Below are 9,061 nucleotides of genomic sequence, written 5' to 3' on the forward strand. Positions count from 1 at the left end.
GCTATTTTCATGATATAGTATCCATGCAGCTATTATATTCCAGTGGCTTTGTTATGCGTATATATAACCATATTAGCTGATGCTAAGCAAAATTAATACCAAGATATGTAACCAGATTTTTTCATTTGTGGTTGTTGTTTTTGATGAACTATGTGATTTCTGTTTTCTTTGGGTTTTCCTCCTATGGTTTATCCTTCTGGTATATCATTTTGTATTGTATACACATTTACCTTAATTAGTGAAGGGAAGAGGAAAAGCATAATGGTGAGACAAAGGACAAAAGGCAAACCAATGCAATAGCAATACTCACAAGACAATATATTGGAAATGTACATTACAACTTGTGAGGGATGAAGGGGTGAAGGAAAACTGTGAGAAAATGAGAGAAGGTTAACAAATTTGAAAAGTTATGATTTAATACCTTACAATTACTGTAACCCCACTGTACATCACTTTGATAATAAAATTGAAAAATAAGCTGCGTAAAATATAATTTCACTGTATTGGCACAGGAAATAATATTCTTTATGTAATAATATTTTAAAAATCAATACTATTTGGCATCTAATTTGAATTAATTACCCCTTATTTATCAGAGGTTCATCAACTTGAATGTTATCCAACCAGACAATATTTTCACAATATACTTGCCAAATTTTTCAAAAAAGAATAACTTTAGTATTTTCTCATTCTAAAACAGAAAACCGTTTAATGCTATGGAAACCCATAACTTTTAAAAGTAAGTAAGTTGTTAAGAGGACAGAATATATGTGTTCTTCAAAATTCCTATGACTAATAACTACTCATTTTTAAATTCTCAACATTTCTGGGAGATTCCAAACAGTACCTGTTTGCATGTTATATAATTTTGCAATAGATGTTGTTTCCAATGGGGTGTTACAGACTGAGAAGTCAACAGAAAAATAGCCACATTCTGGTAGAGGATAAAACTATGAAGCATGTGTAATAATTAATTCTTCAAGAGTAAGCTATTGTTTATCAGAGTAAGCTATTATTTCTATGACCATCAATCCCAAGATTTATGCCATAAAGTCATCCTAGCCCAACACTTTCCAACTTTTAAGGGGCACCTTAAAATTCCTTAATTCACATCATGAATACCTTATCTCTATTTTGAAAAAATACTACACCTCTGCTAATGTGACGCCCTCCTTGTTCTGAAAAGAACACCACAATACATTGAGCTGCATCATTTTTCCTCCACTAGTATTCTTGAGATCAGAACACTTGCAAATATTATTTATATTTATACTTTTTTAACTATCATAGATATTCAGGATGCTAAGATTAAAAAATTATGGTTCAAAGCCCACCCAGGCAGGAAGGTTTCTTAGAATCTTATCTCCAAAAAAATTCTCCACAAAAGCAAGACTCAAGTGGCACTGAGGTTGAAGTGGTAGGGCACGAGACTTGAGCATCAACAGGCTCAGAGACACTGTCCAGGCCAAGAGTTCAAGCTCTAGGATGAACCAATAAAACAAAAACAAAATTGAAAACAAACCCCAAACCTAGCATTTTTCTCCATGTATACAGAGGCACGTAAATAAGGAAATGACTTCCTGTGTTACATATAGGTAGAAGAAAGAAGATGTCACACAATTACTCTCTTCATACCATATTAAACCAAACCCTTAAAAAATTGGTTTTTCTAAATGTATAAATTAATGTCATCCATTTTTTGGCAACTCTGTCTAGATTATTCACATTAACATAGTATACATGAACTGTGGGAAATATCTATTAACTATGTTCTAATTATAACTATCTTGAAAGAATATCTAGACAAATAAAATGCCAGAATCATTTGTGAATTTTTTCAATTAATCCCTCTACTTAAAAAGAATGTTGTAGTATACTATAGAATATGAAATTAAAACAAAACCAAAAAATATATTTTAAATCTAAATTCTAATTTAACAAGGTCTACAAAGTCCTACATTAGACGAACTTTGCTATTTCTCCAGGTTTAAGGTTTTGTAATCCTTCAACCTTAATTTGGAATCCAGCAGAATGAGGCTTACTTACTTTTGCAAATTTTTGGATGGGAATCATGAGCTATTTTTCATCTAGGAATGTTCTGTAATGAAGAGAGCATTTAAAACACGAGTGAGGATATATATGAGTTGCATTCAATAGGAAACTTGACTTCTCAAAACATAATGACAAAATTAGCCCAAACTTCCAACTGTGTATTCCTTTTTTGTTGTTTGATTTGTTCTACTGAGACAAAATTATTCTACCTGGTCCAGGGAAGGTATCATTATGTAATTCCACTCTCTAATCTCCTGTTTGAGTGCTAGAATTCCAAGCTTGTAGCACTTTGCCCTGCCATAGTTTGTTTATTTAATCTAGAAACAGACTAGCAATTCTGAACTTCTCCTATGATCTTATCCACTAGACTGAATGCTCAGACTGTTTATGTACTATTTTCAAAGATGTTTTAACATTTGACACAGGATATGAACATTTTCAGATGCACCTGCTGGGTTCCCTGATTCATTCTACCATGGATCCTATAATAATAATGATTACTTGACTCTCTTACTATCTCTGGTCCCTACCTATGTAATATTCTCAACTTCTGGGGGAAAGTTCACTTGAAGGCTTTCTAATATTTAAAATTATCATTTGATTCTAATCTTACACAGGACTTATTTTCTATTGTTTTCTAACTTTTCTACATATTCTGAGAGTTGTTTCATTTGTGTCTTTTTGTGTGCACCTATAAGTGCCTTTGTGTGTATGTGTATGTTCGTATGTATGTATGCAAAAACCTAAAGCTGTTATTCAGCAATGTTGCTCTTGACTGGTATTCCAGCTTTTGGCTGATTAATTATAGGTAGTGTCTCAAAGCCTATACTGTCCAAGCTGGATGCAAATTGAACTTCCCAGACTCCTTTACATTTTTAGGTTTTATTTTTCCAGGAGTATCAACTTTTAAACTTCAAACACTTTTGTGAGTGTAAAGTCTAACCTGTAGCCCAGATTTTTAACTCAAGAATTCATATAAAGATAGATGAACATATACATTACATATCCTGAGTGTACACTGTTAGAAATGTGATCATAAACCAAGTTGTTGTGAAATCTGAGGATTGGGGTTTAAAGCCAGCACGGGTAGGAACGTCCTGGAGACTCTTTTCTCCAATAATTACTAGAAAATTGGAAGTGGCATGGTGGCTCAAGTGGAAGAGCCCTAGCCTTGAGCTGTGTTTCAGAGGGACAGCAACCTGTCCTATATTTCAAGTGCCACAAACAACAACAACAACAACAAAAAGAATATAAGAAAAGGAAAGAAAAAGAAATGTGATCTTAGCCACCAGGTTCATTGCTAGTATAATTCCTGTTCTCTCAAGATGGATTCTTTTTTTCCAGTTACGTCTACTCTCCTATATCTGACTTGCATTGGAAACAGAATCATTCTTCCATTCTCCTTTTTGCACATTTACTTGATTAGCAAGCGTTATTTAGAAAGACAGTGGCCTCATGCTTCATGTTCCACTTAGGAGTAATGTTTTCTCTATATCACTCCCATAAATCTACATATTGGATTTGGCTTTATTTTTTCAATGTTTTCTTATTTGTTGAGTCTTCTATATTTTATTGAACACTTATACATAAACACAGAACTTCTTTTTCTCCTATAATTGCTATTGTTTCTCTTACTCTTAACTCATGTACACTTGGGAAATTAATGTACAGCACATAGACTCACAAAAATGATCTGAGAACCTTCTTCCCATTTAAAATTCACCTTAATTTACAGAGCACATAGGAAGTTTGAACAAAATGTTCTCGTGGATAATGTATTTGTAAGCAATTTAAATTTCATTTCTCTTTACTAAGTTGTCTCTGAAACACGTGTTACCTCATGGCCAAAAGTATCCTTGTGCTATTTCAATGAAGCCAGAAAACATTCATTTTTCTCTGGAGCAGCACTATAGATTGTTACTGGAAGTAAGTGGAAGTAACTGTTACTGGATGTGGAAACTGATCCTAGGAGAGGAATTGAACATGGAGAAATGACAAAGTTCAAGTTAACTATTGCTTTCCTTTTTACTGTATAAGAAAAGGATCCTAGGCTGGAAGGAAACTCTGTCCTTGACTTTTGTGAGTGTGTCTTTTACTCATATAAAACTTGTCTGTGAACTTCTGGTTGAGAGTATTACAAAAGGAAACAATATGTCATTTGAAGGCCAGTATAGAACAAAAGGAAGTCACTTTATTTTAAAAATGTTCTACTGCAAAGAAGCAAAGATATGGAGGTTTTAAAGTGTCTTATGGATGGATGTTTCACTCCTGAGATGATTCTCTTGTTGCAGGAATCAGTTATCAATTCCTTTAGTCAAGTCCTGAGTTTTCCATAGCAATAAGGATTCCAAAAAAGCAGGATCCAGTGAGTATGATCAGCAAAAGCAGCCTATTTTCGGACCACCACTATTTTAAGGACAGTCCCAAAGAAATACCCAGGGTTTGTTTTGTTTCCTTGTTTATTTAGTTTGTGCTGGTTCTGGGGCTTGAACTTAGAGACTGGACCCTGTCCCTGAACAGTTGTCTTTCTTTCCCACCTGGCCCAAAGCTAGTACTCCGCTGCTTTAGCCAAACCTCCACTTCTGGCTTTTTTGGTGTTTAATTACAGATAAGGGTTGACAGACTCTCTTGCCTGGGTTGGCTTTGAACTAAGACAGTAAGAAAGCTAAGTGACATCAACTGTATGTACTTCTCTTTTGAACCAAGAAATATTAGATGAAGTTTATTATAAAGTTACCATTTGACAATTTTTAAAGAAGAAAATATGTTTAGCAAAGAAGCTATAACAAATAACTCAGCAAAAGTAGGTGCACTACTAAATCATTTGGGAAGATTACTATTGACTTCATCATTCCTTTGAGGGAAACTTAAAGCCATATTTGTAATTTTTTGTTGGTTGTGATTATTGAATATTGATCGTGGGCATTGTCTCTCAGCTCTTCAGCACAAATTGAGCATTCTACCACTTTAGCTACAGCACCACCTCCGAGTTTCTGGAGTTAATTGAAGGTAAGTGTTTCATGGACTTTCCTGACCAGGCTGGCTTTGAACCACAATCCTCTGGTCTCAACCTCCTGAGTAGCTAGGATTACAGGCATGAGCCACCAACACCCGGCTCATATTTGCATTTATGTGCACTTAATGTCACTATGTAGACAAAGAATGGAAATCTGAACCAAATGATGTGACATTGAAGCTTGTCAGAATGATTGAGTTAGCAATAAATATGTCCTCCTTTCCCATTTTGTTACACTAATGACCCATGAGCTATGGGACTCTTACATTAGCATCCTCTTTCATCTTTGTAGGTGTATTTAGTATCAGAAAATGTTCACAGAGAAATATAGAAAGACAGATTTTTAGAAAGCAAAGGAGATCAGCTATGAAAGAACAGCATAGAAGGAGATACATTTATCACACAGAGATTAAGAACTAGCCTAGGAGATTTTGAATGCTAAAGGCAATGAGGAATAAGCCTAGTTGATAACTAGTTCTTCAATATCCAAAAATGGTTTCCTAGAACGGTTTCTGCTATACCTTAGTTACTATCATTTTTTCTTTCCATCTGGAGTTATTCCTTCTCTTCTGTCACAACTATTAATTAGCCTCTGCCCTTTTGGTGCGATGACTTGCCAAAAGAGTTTCCAAATCTCACTTAGACTGTTGTTGTTGTTGTTGCTGTTGTTGTTTTGGCAGTCCTGGAGCTAAAACTCAGCGCTTGGGAATTATTGCTGAGCTTTTTTTTTTTTTCCCTCAAGGCTAACCATCCACCATTTGAGGCACAGGACCACTTCCAGTGTTTCCTTTTCAATTTATGTGGTACTGAAGAATTGAACCCAGGGTTTCATGCATGCTAGGCAATCACCATACCATGAAGCCACATTCCCACAACCCTAAATGACTTTCTTAAGATGGCATTACATTTTCATTCTGTAACTATGTATCATAATTTTAACCAGAAATTTTTGCTAGAAAAGAGCATTGAACACAGTACTGAGTCCAGTAAGGCTAGTTGGACAATAGATTACTGTCACAGTGTAGCCAGGGCACAGAGGGAATTACCTCATGGAGCTGGTACAACAGAGTGAGCAAGACAGAGCCTGACCCACAGTCTACCTCCAGAATGAGAGGGCCACCTTGGTACCAACCATATGGGGATGCTGGGCCACCTCCTCCAGCACCCATTGAATCAGTTCCTGAGAGAGAAAGAGAAAGAAAGAAGGTCAGAATTACACTTAAGCCAGGTGCCGGTGGCTCAAGCCTATAATCCTAAGTACAATGGAGGCTGAGATATGAAGATCGTGGTTTATAGCCAGCCGGCAGGAACACCTGTGAAACTCTTATCTCCAAAAACCACCAGAAAACTGGAAGTGGTGCTGTGACGCAAGTGGTAGCGTGCTAGCTTTGAGCTGAGGAGCTCAGGGAGCTGCCCCAGGCCCAAAGTTCAAGCCCCATGATTGAAAAGAAGTGGACTTCCCACCACAAGAAGTGGACTGAATAGCACCCATTGTCCTAAGGAGCATGGCAGAGAAGTCAGGCCGAGCTTCCTGTCAGCTAGGAGTCATTAGTAGGTCACCTGGCTTCTCTGTGCCTCAGTTTCCCCAGCTTCAAAGTGAACAAAATGAAGGATCCCGTTACTCATGGGGATAGGGTAATAAAGAAAGAGAGCCATGTTTTGTTTCATAATCCTACACCTGTTTCACCATTAATAACACACACCATCTGAGATCTTTCTGGGAATCTTCCTATCATATGGTCACAGAATTGCCAAGAACAGGATCAGATGGCCCCTCCCTCTGTGCCTGTCCCTGCTCCAGAGATCCCTCTGTATTAATCCCTTGTTTCCTCAACTGTACCATGAGAAGTCCAATGGTTGAGGCCCAACCCAGAGCTTCACCTCTGGTCAAGAATCGGCTGCCGTGGACTGAGTTTGGGACAATCCATCTAAACTAATGACTGAGCGTGGTGCTACATGTCTACCATCCCAACTACAGAAGACCGGGCCTGGTGGCTCATGCCTGTCACAGATAGGAGGATCATTATCCAGCCCAGCCTGAACATATATTAATTCTCCATCTCAGAAATGACCAAGACAGAAATGCTTGACTTGCATGGTAGAAGTCCTGACTGGCAAGCCTAAGGTCTTTAGGTCTAACCCTAATATACCAAAAAGAACCAGAGTCCCAGGGCCAGAGGCTCATGCCTATAATCCTAGGTACTCAGGAGGCTGAGATCTGAAGATCACAGCTCAAGATTTAAGATAGGGTTGGTCTCGCCCATCAGATGTCATGATGAGAAGACCCAGAGTCTGACCTATGCTGTTGCGCTCCATACTAGCAGAACTCGTATCCTTACTAAGTGTTGGTCATGCTCTCTGTCACCCTGGGAAGCCATCCCCTGCAGGCCACACTCCCAGGTCCTCCAAATCTCCCACTGCCACCAATCAGGCTCAAGGGAGTACCCAGCTCCATTGCACACAGATCCCTTGTTCTTGTAATTTAACAGTGCTGTGTCCCCTTCAAGCCTCTCACCTTTCCAGGCCCCCAGACCTCAGCTGTGAAGCCCACACATGCCTCAAAGATAGCAGGTAGAAGTTACCAAAGCATTCTGCCTCCTTGTTACAACCCAATTCTACACACACACACACACACACACACACACACACACACACACACACACATCCAGACCGGTGACAGAAGACTCATCCATGCAGCACCTGCAATTTGCCAACTGATCACTCACCTGAGCACAGTCAGGCTGTACAAGGAAAAAGATTATCTCTCTCTCTCTGTCTCTCTGTCTATGTCTCTTTCTATGTGTCTCTCTGTCTCTCTGTCTTCAGGTGAAAGGTTGACCGAACACAGAACACAAGGGCTCACACAGCAAGGGTGTCTATCTTCTGCATCCAACACCTCCCATCCCCAGAAAAAAAGAAAAAGACCCCAGAAGGCAGGTGTAGACATGCTCCTCCCCACCTCTGACTAAAGCCACCGGGTTTTCACCAGGGAGAGGAAGGGTGCAGATTTGCGGCACTGTGGCTCCCACTACTCCACGCCAGGGGATCTGTGGCACCCACTCCTCACCCAGCCATATATCTCCCCATTTCCTGGGACACTAGGCGCTAGAGATGGGGGTGAGATCCTCGGGTCAACACCCACCCCCACCCCTGGGGCACATTTGTGGCAGGGCGTGGGCCAGACTGTGGGGCACAGGGGAGGCGCGGGTCTGGGTCAGAGAGGAGGGGATATGTGGTGCAGGGTGCAGGGATTTGTGGCAGCCACTCACATTTGTTGCTGGCAGAAGCTGTTGGCAGCTGCTACAGGTGGGGCAAGCAGCAATGGCAGAGGCATGACAAACTCTCAGGCCCTGAGCAGAGGACAGGGGAGCCAGGACCAGGTCAGGGCCGCAAGCTGGATCGTGGCACACCATTGCACCATTGCCTGAGGAAACCATGGGTCTGAGCCCACAGCACCAGGTTAGAAATGCTGCTCCATGGGGAAGGGGGGGAGGGGGCCATGGCTCAGGCAGGCACATGATGGGCCTGAGGAAGGCCTTTCCTCCTAGGCCTCGAGTATCTTGCTCACCATTCAGCCACCTCTACCTTCCTCAACTGCTGGTAGTGGTGTCAACAAACAGAGGGAATCATGGTGCTACTGGTCGGCATGGAATGTGGGCGTGGCCACCATTCTTGTATCCTATTGGTCAGATAGAACCATGAAACAATGGGGGTGTGGCTGGAATCGTGTGATGCAGGCAGAATGGGCGGAGTCAAAATGACGCAGCCCAATTCCCAGGTAACTCTGTCCATGCCAGTTGGGGACAAGAGGGTGACCTGCTTTAGCCGGATGGCTGCACAGATTATTGTCTATGTATGTTTGTTCCCAGACCTTGAACTCAGGATCTGGGCACAATCTGTGAGTTGCTTTTGATCAAAGTTAGCTCTCTACCACTGGAGCCACATGGCTTTACTTCTGGCTTTGTTGGCACTAGTTCGACAGGAGTCTCAAGG

Source organism: Dipodomys spectabilis, unplaced genomic scaffold (genome assembly GCF_019054845.1).
Source record: "Dipodomys spectabilis isolate Male_0828 unplaced genomic scaffold, ASM1905484v1 ptg000516l, whole genome shotgun sequence".
NCBI lineage: Eukaryota > Metazoa > Chordata > Mammalia > Rodentia > Heteromyidae > Dipodomys > Dipodomys spectabilis.